Genomic DNA, 12883 nt, shown 5'->3' with positions numbered 1-12883 from the left:
GATTTAAGTAACTGATACGCTATTTATCGAAAAACTATGAATTATTCGAATTATAAACCAACTCAACGACTAATCACTCGTATAAATACGAGCTACGCACTATTCTCGAATACTACCGAATTAATATATTATTATCGGAATTTAAACGATTCGTTAATCAATTAATTATCGGTATTTAATTATACGATACGAACAATTACTGCAACATTATTCGAATAACTAACGCTCGAATAATAATTCTCATTATCGAATCACTACTCGCATAGATACGAGTTACTCGTATTATTTAATCTTTAATTAATTACCTAATTACTAATTAATTACCTAATTACTAATTAATTAGATAACTAATAAATAATTAGATAAATAATTAAATAATTAAATTCGAATTTATAAATTAATAAAATAATTCAGAAATTAATAATATTATTTTTCAAAATTCAAAACATATTTTTTAGCTAATTATTAGAATTATTAAAACTAATTTCTAATTTTCAAAAAATAAAATAAATAAATAAAAATCCAGAAACATGAAACTGATTTCAGAGTTTGGGTTTTTAGGATCAAACCCAGTCGATTTCCGGGTTGAAACCGGGTCAAACCCGGGTCGCTCAAGAACACCGCCCCGACTGCCCAGAAACCGGCGTCGACGGCGTTTCCCGGCGAACCAAAACGAAGAGCAACCAAAATGATTCCAGGCTCGTTCTGCTGCGTTTTCGTTCGATAATCAAGCCCAGCATCTTCCCTCGTCCATCTCCTTCTTCGTTCAACAAGCACGACGTCGGGAAAACAAGGAACGGCGGCGGCGACGTCGTTCTCCGACGAGCATGAATTCAACACGAAACCCAGCAAAACCGGTACCAATCGACAGGAAAAACGACGATCTAAACACTCATAATCATCAAATCATCAAACAATAACCAGAAATTCAAACCCGAATTCAAAATTAAAACCCGAAAATATGAATATAAATTCGATTAATCAACCATGAAAAACAAATACATAATCAAAAACTAGAGATCATAAGCTTCAAAACGAGTACTCACATGACTGATTTGGACTCCGGTATCACCTTCAAATTCAGCTTTGATTCTCTGTCTGTTCTTCACCAACACAAACCCTAATTCCCTTTTCTGAATTTTCTGATTTATTTTGCTGATTTTTAATTAAAATTAATAATTAATTACTGAAAAATCAGCTATTTACACTATGTAAAATAATACCCTAAATAAAATTAAGGGGCTAATTACACTCCTAATAAAATTATTTGGCCCCAATTTTTATAATTTTTGGGTATTAATATTGAATTTTTAAATATTCAATAAATACAAAATTAATGCTAAAAATTCCCAAAAATTATGAATATTACAAAAATGCAAAGAAAAATGATATATGATAATTTCATGATCATATAAAAATAAAAATGTGATTTTTGTGGGGTTTTTGGTACCCGAAGGGGCCCGGAAAAGCCGTTTTTCGCGAAAAAGGTCAATTTGTAAAATATCTAGGGGTTCAGAATAAAGATATGGTATAGGTCATTTTTGGCAAAATAGGGCCAATGATTTTGTTTGAAATACGGGCTTTTAAAACATGGTTTTGAGCTGTACGTGTTTTGATATAAGATATCTAACTTACAATAAAACACTCAATAAATGTCCAAAATATGTTTGGATCAAAACAGATAACACGTAACACATAGCAGTTAAGGTTTAATGACTCAACACATTTAATCACATATAAATGACATATTAATACACATATTTTATTATAAATATGATATCATACAACGTAAATTTCCCGGTCGTTACATTCTCCCCCTTAATAGGATTCTGTCCTCAGAATCTTCTACGAAAACAAATGAGGGTAATTCTCTAACATTTCACTTTCAAGCTCCCAGGTTGATTCTTCAACCACTGGGTTTCTCCACAACACTCGCACTAAATACACAGACATGTTTCTCAACACTTTCTCTCGCCGATCTAAAATTCTTACCGGCTGTTCTATGAAAGACAAATCTGGTTGGATATCTATCGGTTCATACTCTATTACATGCCTAAAATCAGGATTATATCGCTTAAGCATTGACACGTTAAACACATTGTGAATATGTTGCATATGAGGCGGTAACGCTAATTCGTATGCAAGCTTTCCTACTTTCTTCAAAATTTCAAATGGTCCGACGTATCGTGGCTTCAATTTACCCTTATTGCCAAATCTGGTCAATCCTTTCCATGGCGATATTTTGAGCAGTACGTGTTCTCCTTCCTGATAGTCCATATCCTTTCTTGCTTGGTCTGCATATTTGCGTTGCCTGTTTTGCGCTGCATCGAGTCGTTTTCGAATAAGTTCAATCATTTCTTTCGTTTGATGAATTAATTCTGGACCCAAAATTTTACGTTCTCCAACTTCATCCCAGTGCACTGGTGATCTGCATTTTCTCCCATATAGTGCTTCATACGGTGGCATTCCAATGCCGGCGTGATAGCTGTTATTATAAGAAAATTCCACTAGGGGTAGATGCTCCTCCCAACTGCCTTCAAAATCGATCGCACAAACTCGTAGCATGTCTTCAATCATTTGAATAGTTCTTTCACTTTGCCCGTCGATTTGCGGATGATAAGCGGTACTCATGTTTAATTTTGTTCCAAGGCATTCTTGAAATTGTCTCCAAAATCTTGAATTGAAACGAGGATCTCGATCCGATACAATAGATATTGGAACTCCATGTCGCATCACAATTTCCTTGAGATACATGTGCACTAATTTGTCGAGCGAAAATATTTCATTAATTGGTAGAAAATGTGCCGACTTCGTAAGTCTGTCAATGATTACCCATATCGCATCATAATTTGCCCTAGTCCTCGGTAGTCCTACCACAAAATCCATTGCTAGATGTTCCCATTTCCATTCGGGAATGTCTAACAGTTGCAATAACCCGCTCGGACGTTGATGTTCCGCTTTAACTCGCTGGCATGTATAGCATTTACTCACCCATTCTGCTATTTCCTTCTTCATATTCGGCCACCAAAAGTTTTCCTTCAAATCGCGATACATTTTTGTGCTTCCTGGATGAATGGAATACTTCGAATTGTGCGCATCCCGCATTATTTCTTCTTTTAATTCTGCCACATTAGGGATCCAGATTCTCGATGCAAAGCGTAAAATTCCTTCATTATCTTTCTGAGTTGTGATCTCTTCTCCCGTTAAGTCGTTATCTTGACTCATTACTTCATCTTGACAACGACGAATCTTTTCTAGCAACTCCGGTTGGAAAGTCATAGCGTAGATAGTTCCTGCAGATTCATTGGGAATACGAATCTCGATTTCCAATTTGTCGAATTCCTTGGCCAATTCTTCGCATGAAGTTAACCGATTCAATCTTTCTTTTCTGCTTAGCGCATCCGCTACAACATTTGCTTTTCCTGGATGATAACTGATTGTAACATCGTAATCTTTAATCAATTCTAGCCATCGACGTTGTCGCATGTTCAGTTCTCTTTGCGTAAAGATATACTTCAGACTTTTATGATCCGTGTAGATTTCGCATTTTTCACCTTAGAGATAATATCTCCAAAGCTTCAATGCAAATACGATTGCTGCCAATTCCAGATCATGCGTAGGATATTTCTGCTCATGGGGTATAAGTTGTCTCGAAGCATATGCAATGACATTACCGTGTTGCATCAATACACATCCTAGCCCGCGATACGAAGCGTCACTGTAAATGATGAAATTTCCTTGCTCGTCTGGTAGTACAAGTACTGGTACGGTCACTAACCGATTCTTTAACTCTTGAAAACTTTCTTCACACTTATCATTCCATTCAAACTTTTCACTTTTTAGGGTTAACTTGGTCAGCGGCGTTGCTATCTTTGCAAAATCTTTGACAAATCTTCGATAATACCCTGCCAATCCCAAGAAACTTCGAACTTCTGTCGGCGTCTTTGGTCTTTCCCAATTTAACACAGCTTCAATCTTTGCTGGATCAACTTGGATGCCTTCTCTAAAGATGATATGCCCTAGAAATTGTACTTCCCTTAACCAGAATTCACATTTTGAGAATTTTGCGTATAATTGCGCTTTCCTCAGAATTTCCAAAACTATCCTCAAGTGTTCTGCATGCTCTTCTTCTGTCTTGGAGTAAATCAAGATGTCATCAATGAATACAATCACGAACTTGTCCAAATATTTTTTGAATATCCTGTTCATCAAATCCATGGATGCAGCTGGCGTGTTTGTTAAACCGAATGCCATTACAAGAAACTCGGAATGCCCATATCTCATACGAAACGCAGTCTTTGGAATATCTTCAGCTTTAATCTTTAATTGATGATAACCTGAGCGTAAATCTATCTTCGAAAACCATGCAGCTCCTTTTAACTGGTCGAACAAATCGTCGATTCACTACAAGAAAAAAGTCTATAGACATCGCTTTTTGACCGATGTCTATGTTGTTTCACAACCGATGTTGATGTCGGTGATGTCTATTCTAGACATCGGTGGATACCCGATGTCTATACTCGATTAAACATCGATTTTAGTTAAAAAACAGATGTCTGTGTGTTGATTATTTACATAAAATGCTATAAATAAATTATTTAATAACTAAATTACACCTAATTAAACATGTTAAACACATCATGAGCTATGTTTTTTGTCACAAAAACATCGATAATTTTGACTGAGGTGATGTAAAATGGCATATTAAACATCTGTTTCTTTAATGAAAGGTGATGTCTAATTTGACATATAGACATCACTTTTTTCTAGAATGAAGTGATGTCTATGTATCATTTAGACTTGAACATGTTAGTCTTTCACATCAGTTATTTGTCTGAAACTGATGTACATTGCATTTTTTGACATCAGTTTTATTTGGTTAAAAGTGATGTTTATAATGTCACTTGACATCAGTTTTATCTTAAACAAAGTGATTTCTATGTTTCATTTAGACTTGAACCTGGATTTCTTTGACATCAGTGTTTTACCTTAAAGTGATGTACATTATCTTTTTTGACATCAGCTTTTCTTATATACATGTCAAGTGCTAAACACTGCTAACACAAAAAGAAATAAACAAGATTTATGTAAGACCATGTAAACGGGTAGCCGGTATATTGAAAATTTCTTCAATCAGTAGTAATATCTCTTAAACTCTCTCCTGCATAGCAGTTTTACTATACATACACCTAAACACTAATGACCATAAAAGTAAGACATGATGTATATGAACGATTAGCTGCCTAACATTTACAGATAAAACTCAGATGCCACTGAGTCATTCTGTACTCGTCTTTCATATTATCTTCTAAAAGAGCTCCATTAACTGCTGGACAACATCTGATGATCAAGGAAAGTAAACACTGCATGTTATTAACTTTATACAAGCAAAGTTTATCCAAAAGTATAATGATCGTAAGTTATATACCTATTGCATAGCCAGTAATGTTTAGTCCGGTAATAATAGACTCCGGATGCTGACCTCATGAGGAAGTGTTTAGGATATTGGAGACATTTGTTTGAGGAAGCTCTCCAGCCAAAAAGGAAGAGAACAAAGCAAGTGCACGAGAAGGCCGATAACTTGGAACAAAATGTCCGGATCCCCTTACAGTCACAAATGTCAAATTTTCGTATCCAATTGCATATCCTCCCACCTTGAAAAACATCATCGAAGAAATTAATGATTCGTGATTTGACAATTAGAGGAAGGATTTTGTGTGTGCTTGCTGATAATGTAGTATTTGTACCTCAGCCTTAGTGTACCAGGGGTACCATTGTGTTTTGACTGTAGTTTGAAGATAGTCTATGTCATATCTTGTTGTTGTCACTGACACTACGCCATCCGTGTCCCCGCTGCATACTTAAACTCGATTTTAGTCATACAAATTCTTACAGTTCATAATGTTTCTAATTTCGAGAAACAAATTTGTTCACCTATATAGCCAGACACTGATGCCACTATTCATAAGTTCCTTAATAACTGGCAAGACTGTTTTTAGGGCTTCCGTATAATCAATTACACCACTACAGGTAACAAAGTTATATAATTAGTCAGAGTACCAATTGTAAGTCAAATAATTTTAAGATTAGATGATAAGCTGTGATTTAACAATCTACTAGATATGTGTATCTGCAAGATTCCCATGTCTTTGGAGGATTAGTGACATGAGGGCATCCATCTCTTGTCTAAGACGTTTTTATGATCAAAACCTCAGATAGAGCTTACAACAATTAACTTACATGAAACTCCAAAAGCAGCTTCCTTAACTTCAGACTAATTCTTCCATAAAAAATAACAATTTCAAAGGTTTGGGGCTTTAATGAGCTTCAGCTCGCACATTTACCCCTTAAGGTACACACTACAGAAGAAATTCTCATTCGTATATAAGGGCATCGCGTCCGGGCCCTATACCTATGTAATGAACGAGTACACCAACAAGCTCTTCTATTGTTTCCACGTAGTCACGTGCAGCCTTTGGCAGATCAGAGTAGTTTCTGATGGAAGAAATATCAGATTGCCAGCCAGGCATTTTTTCATATTCAACCTGAGGACAAAAGTATAAATAAACAATCAACAAAAACATAAGTCTTTCAGCGTAGTGATACACCAGGAGCTGTAGCTTCAGTATGATAGACTATGCAGGTAGGATGGAACAAGTAAAACTTAGTCAGGCAAAATACAGTCATATCGGGCTTCATTACAAAAAAAAGATACACTATCAAGATGACTCATTCGGTTTGATATAGGAAATAATTAGTTTTGGTAACAGGGAATCCTTCATGAATATAAGGTATTGAAATGTAAAACAAGATGGATCAATCGGGCTGTATATTGCAAAGAGCTTTAAGCAGTAAATTTTAATATGTTCAGTTGGAAAAATGGAAATAGATAGCACATAAGATGAATTTGTTACTTCATTTGATTAACATTTAAATCATAACACCTGACAAAAAAAAATCATAATATGTATGTTACAGTTATTTGCCTTTCATGGATTTTTACAACTTGTTCCTTCTCACGTGTTTGCTCATTCCACTCACCTTCACAAATCTTTCATCATCTTTTACCAATAATCTATCAGATCTACTACTATAGTCTCTTATCTCCCTCCCTTCTATTTTTTCTTTCCTTCAGACGTGATACTGTCAGTATCAATCTTAGAGTAGTAAGGCACATGCAATAGATAGTAAAGCATGTGACCAGTAGTAATCTATTGTTCCTTTAAATTGAGTTTCCTCGTCTATGTATGCGTTACCAATCTGCAAATTAAGGTACTCCATGTCAGTTATTATTGTTCATGTTTTATACGTGCTACCATGTGATCGTTTAATTGCTTCAAGAAAGAAACTCACAGCAATTCCTATTAGATTGAAGAAAAAGCCTTCAGTTTCATATTTTCTACTATGCAGTATGGCATGCACTTTATATTGAGAAACTATACTTCTATAGGATCCTATATTTACCTCCATTTAGCCATAGAACTAAAGGCTAGCTAGAAGAATTTTTAGACTGCGCAAGATAGTAGAATAGTGCTCTTCCAGTAACCGGATCTACTGTGAAATATCAGGAGTATTGATCAAAAATTGCTCCATCAGGTTGCCCTGGCAATGAATCTAACTTGTCAGCTTCCTTCAATCCATCTTGAGATCCAATATATACAGGTGACTACTCATCTTTTAGACCCTCATCACGGAAAGTAGATATCCTTTTCGACTTCTGAGCTTTGATAAGCTTTTCAAGAGGGTTATTTCCATTTGCACCATAACATTGTACAGAAGCCACAAGGCATAGCAAAGAAAGTGATAAAAGATGTGCAATATTTGTCATTGTTGACTGCTAGATACAGAAACTATAGCTAGCTTTGTTGATGGTGGTAACATTAATATGGCTGTCATTATTGAACATATATGACTATAAATAGAGTAAAATGTGATGTATATAAAGAACATGATACCTAGAGTCTTGAAGTTTGACAAATTTTTGATTGATAGAATCACATACCTCTACTAGCCGAATTTGTAGAATCTGTATCCTGGTTTATTTTTAAGTTTGAGAGTCCAGAGTGACTAATAGTTCCTGATGGCCTGCGATGTCCAGCCTGTGTTTGGTGGCTATGATTTAATGAGCTTCCCTTACGAGCATCTGCTCGGGAAGCCAACTTACGTGATGATTCTTTGTAAACTGCACATACTGAAGTGTTATATAATGGGACAACACATATTCTATTAAATATTGATATTTTAGGCTAAAAAGACTTTACTTGTTAACTCAGAACCGGATGTATTTGCCCATGGTGGAAGAGCTCTCTGGCTCTGAGTGGTAGTCGTTGTTGGTCTTGGCTTTCCTAAATCATTATCTAAAGTGGATGCTCCAGTAGAATCCAAGGGAATCTGATCATACATTGACCTAACCAAGTCTAAATCCTAATCAAGCTCACTATCATCATTTGATGAAATGATTTCTACAGGTTCCATTTCCATTTAACCTATGAGATATATGCTCCTTCACTACTAAAACCCACCTGCAGACTGTAACTAAAATCACTAAAGTTCCGGAATATAACAAGAAAAATAAAATCCACTAATCAGACCATAATATCAAAAACATCAAGCAAAACAACATCATTTTTTACATGCCTAAAATACTACATTCCAATTACAAAAATATAAAACCTCTACAATTCCGCAACATAGCTATAAAAATCATCAAACCAAATTAACCACCCGATAAATACCAAATCAAACATAACATCAGTCATCAAGCAAAATGGCTTCAGGATATTTAAGTAAAATGTGATTTCTTCTCAACACCGAGAACGATAGTATCACTACCTCTAACATCGACGGAGGCGTTACCTTTACGGACAGCTTCGATAGCGTATTTCACTTGAAGTAGATGACCCTCCGGTGAGAACACGTTCATTGCTCTGTCATATCGAGCCATCTCTCCTTTATTAATTCCAACAAATCAAAGTAAAAAAACATAAAACTAAGTATGACATTAAACGAACCTAGATCGCAAAGAATTTCATATTTAGCTTTTGTGTGGTAGAAAGAATATCCAGAACTTGAAGCCACGTATCATGATTGGTTTGCAATTCCTGTATAAAACAAATTCAAAATAATTAGTAACACCATACAGTACTTCAATTTGGATTTTTATTGTAAAAAATCCCCAATTCTAAAAACTAGGGTTTCGATTTAAAGGATTTTGATTAAAAAACTAGGGTTTTGATTTAAAAAACCAGGGTTTCGATTAATGCAAAGAAGACCAATTAATTTTACTTTATAATATGAAAACGAAAAGAGAAATAACCTAATTAAAAGAGAGAGAGAGAGCTGATGAGTGAAGAGAGTAGAGAAAGCTGAGAGGAAAAGAGAGCATAGCAGATGTGGTGAGAGGTGGTGAGCAGCAGTGAGTGAGAGATGAGAAGGGTGTGTTCTTGTCGGAGAGAGAGCTGTGAGAGAGAGCTGTGAGAGATAGAGAGAGTTGTGAGAGAGATGTGAGAGAGATGTGAGAGGGAGTGAGAATGAGAGAGTTTTTATTTAATTTTAGAGGGGGAAACCTAAAATTGTCAAGGAGGGAATAAAAATTTTGTTAAGGGGAAAAGAAATGGGGAGGCCGCGCGTTCTATTTTTAAAAACTCAACTTAAGACATCGATTTTCAAATAGACGGTGTCTTAAAAATAGAAAGACATCGAATAAACACGGGGTGATGTCAATTATGTTTGAGACATCAGTGGCATAAGTGACCGATGTCTAATGTGTGATGTCTATTAACATTTTTCTTGTAGTGATTCTCGGTAAAGGATACTTGTTCTTGATAATGAGCTTATTCAATTCCCTATAGTCGATGCACAATGGCATGCTGCCATCCTTCTTCTTCACAAATAACACTGGTGCACCCCATGGGGATACACTAGGTCGTATAATGCCTCGGTCTAGAAGATCTTGCAGTTGCGTTGACAATTCTTTCATTTCGACTGGAGCCATTCGATACAGAGCTTTCGAAACTGGTTCTGTACCTGGTGCTAGATCAATCGTGAACTCAATTTCTCAATCTGGCGGTAACCCTGGAAGCTCTTCTGGAAAGACGTCCGGAAATTCACATACAACTGGAATGTCTTCTATTCTAGGACTTCCTTTTTCAGTATCTAACATGTAAGCTATGTACGCCTCACATCCTTGCCGAAGCAATCGTTTGGTCTGCACTACAGTGAGCAATCCTTTGATCTGCATTTTCTCCCATATAGTGCTTCATACGGTGGCATTCCAATGCTGGCGTGATAGCTGTTATTATAAGAAAATTCCACTAGGGGTAGATGCTCCTCCCAACTGCCTTCAAAATCGATCGCACAAACTCGTAGCATGTCTTCAATCGTTTGAATAGTTCTTTCACTTTGCCCGTCGGTTTGCGGATGATAAGCGGTACTCATGTTTAATTTTGTTCCAAGGCATTCTTGAAATTGTCTCCAAAATCTTGAATTGAAACGAGGATCTCGATCCGATACAATAGATATTGGAACTCCATGTCACATCACAATTTTCTTGAGATACATGTGCACTAATTTGTCGAGCAAAAATCTTTCATTAATTGGTAGAAAATGTGCCGACTTCGTAAGTCTGTCAATGATTACCCATATCGTATCATAATTTGCCCTAGTCCTCGGTAGTCCTACCACAAAATCCATCGCTAGATGTTCCCATTTCCATTCGGGAATGTCTAACGGTTGCAATAACCCGCTCGGACGTTGATATTCCGCTTTAACTCGCTGGCATGTATAGCATTTACTCACCTATTCTGCTATTTCCTTCTTCATATTCGGCCACCAAAAGTTTTCCTTCAAATCGTGATACGTTTTTGTGCTTCCTAGATGAATGGAATACTTCGAATTGTGCGTATCCCGCATTATTTCTTCTTTTAATTCTGCCACGTTAGGGATCTAGATTATCGATGCAAAGCATAAAATTCCTTCATTATCTTTCTGAGTTGTGATCTCTTCTCCCGTTAAGTCGTCATCTTGACTCATTACTTCATCTTGACAACGGCGAATCTTTTCTAGCAACTCCGGTTGGAAAGTCATAGCGTAGATAGTTCCTGCAGATTCATTGGGAATACGAATCTCGATTTCCAATTTGTCGAATTCCTTGGCCAATTCTTCGCATGAAGTTAACCGATTCAATCTTTCTTTTTGGCTTAGCGCATCCGCTACAACATTTGCTTTTCCTGGATGATAACTGATTGTAACATCATAATTTTTAATCAATTCTAGCCATCAACGTTGTCGCATGTTCAGTTCTCTTTGCGTAAAGATATACTTCAGACTTTTATGATCCGTGTAGATTTCACATTTTTCACCGTAGAGATAATGTCTCCAAAGCTTCAATGCAAATACGATTGCTGCCAATTCCAGATCATGCGTAGGATATTTCTGCTCATGGGGTTTAAGTTGTCTTGAAGCATATGCAATGACATTACCGTGTTGCATCAATACATATCCTAGCCCACGATACGAAGCGTCACTGTAAATGATGAAATTTCCTTGCTCGTCTGGCAGTACAAGTACTGGTGCGGTCACTAACCGATTCTTTAACTCTTGAAAACTTTCTTCACACTTATCATTCCATTCAAACTTTTCACTTTTTCGGGTTAACTTGGTCAGCGGCGTTGCTATCTTTGCAAAATCTTTGACAAATCTTCGATAATACCCTGCCAATCCCAAGAAACTTCAAACTTCTGTCGGCGTCTTTGGTCTTTCCCAATTCAACACAGCTTCAATCTTTGCTGGATCAACTGGATGCCTTCTCTACCGATGATATGCCCTAGAAATTGTACTTCCCTTAACCAGAATTCACATTTTGAAAATTTTGCGTATAATTGCTCTTTCCTCAGAATTTCCAAAACTATCCTCAAGTGTTCTGCATGCTCTTCTTCTGTCTTGGAGTAAATCAAGATGTCATCAATGAATACAATCACGAACTTATCCAAATATTTCTTGAATATCCTGTTCATCAAATCCATGAATGCAGATGGCGCATTTGTTAAACCGAATGCCATTACAAGAAACTCGTAATGCCCATAACTCGTACGAAACGCAGTCTTTGGAATATCTTCAGCTTTAATCTTCAATTGATGATAACCTGAGCGTAAATCTATCTTTGAAAACCATGCAGCTCCTTTTAACTGGTCGAACAAATCGTCGACTCTCGGTAAAGGATACTTGTTCTTGATAGTGAGCTTATTCAATTCCCTGTAGTCGATGCACAATCGCATGCTGCCATCCTTCTTCTTTACAAATAACACTGGTGCACCCCATGGGGATACACTAGGTCGTATAATGCATCGGTCTAGAAGATCTTGCAGTTGCATTGACAATTCTTTCATTTCGACTGGAGCCATTCGATACGGAGCTTTCGAAACTGGTTCTGTACCTGGTGCTAGATCAATCGTGAACTCGATTTCTCGATCTGGCGGTAACCCTGGAAGCTCGTCTGGAAAGACGTCCGAAAATTTACATACAACTAGAATGTCTTTTATTCTAGGACTTCCTTTTTCAGTATCTAACACGTAAGCTATGTACGCCTCACATCCTAGCCGAAGCAATCATTTGGTCTGCACTACAGTGAGAAATTTATTCTGCTGCTTTTCGCCCTTGAATATTACCGTTGTATTTTCCGTAGTTCGCAATTCAACTGTCTTATTCGCGCAATCTATTTGAGCCTTATGACATGCTAACCAATCCATTCCCAAAATGATATCGAATTCTCCTAGCTTAAAAGGAATTAAATCTACAGAAAAATGATGTCCGGCTACTTCTACATCACACGCAGGATATACTCGATCTACCGGAACTTGGTCGTCATTCGCTAATTTTATAATTA

General features: G+C 36.7%; 1 long non-coding RNA gene and 1 pseudogene across 1 annotated transcript; both read right to left on the bottom strand.

The window, feature by feature from the left end:
* Positions 1–12883, bottom strand: part of LOC141720134 (subtilisin-like protease SBT3) — a 122054-nt pseudogene that overhangs the window by 18882 nt on the left and 90289 nt on the right.
* LOC141721750 (uncharacterized) lies at positions 6472–9066 on the bottom strand. The gene is made up of 3 exons (XR_012574838.1): positions 9012–9066; positions 8857–8927; positions 6472–6545 (listed from the first exon to the last, which is right to left on the bottom strand). It is a non-coding gene; the product is annotated as an uncharacterized LOC141721750 (long non-coding RNA).

This window comes from Apium graveolens, chromosome 4 (assembly GCF_009905375.1).
Source record: "Apium graveolens cultivar Ventura chromosome 4, ASM990537v1, whole genome shotgun sequence".
In the NCBI taxonomy this organism is placed as follows: domain Eukaryota; kingdom Viridiplantae; phylum Streptophyta; class Magnoliopsida; order Apiales; family Apiaceae; genus Apium; species Apium graveolens.
Note: the sequence above shows the minus strand (reverse complement) of the source record. Positions and strands in the feature narration are given on the sequence as shown.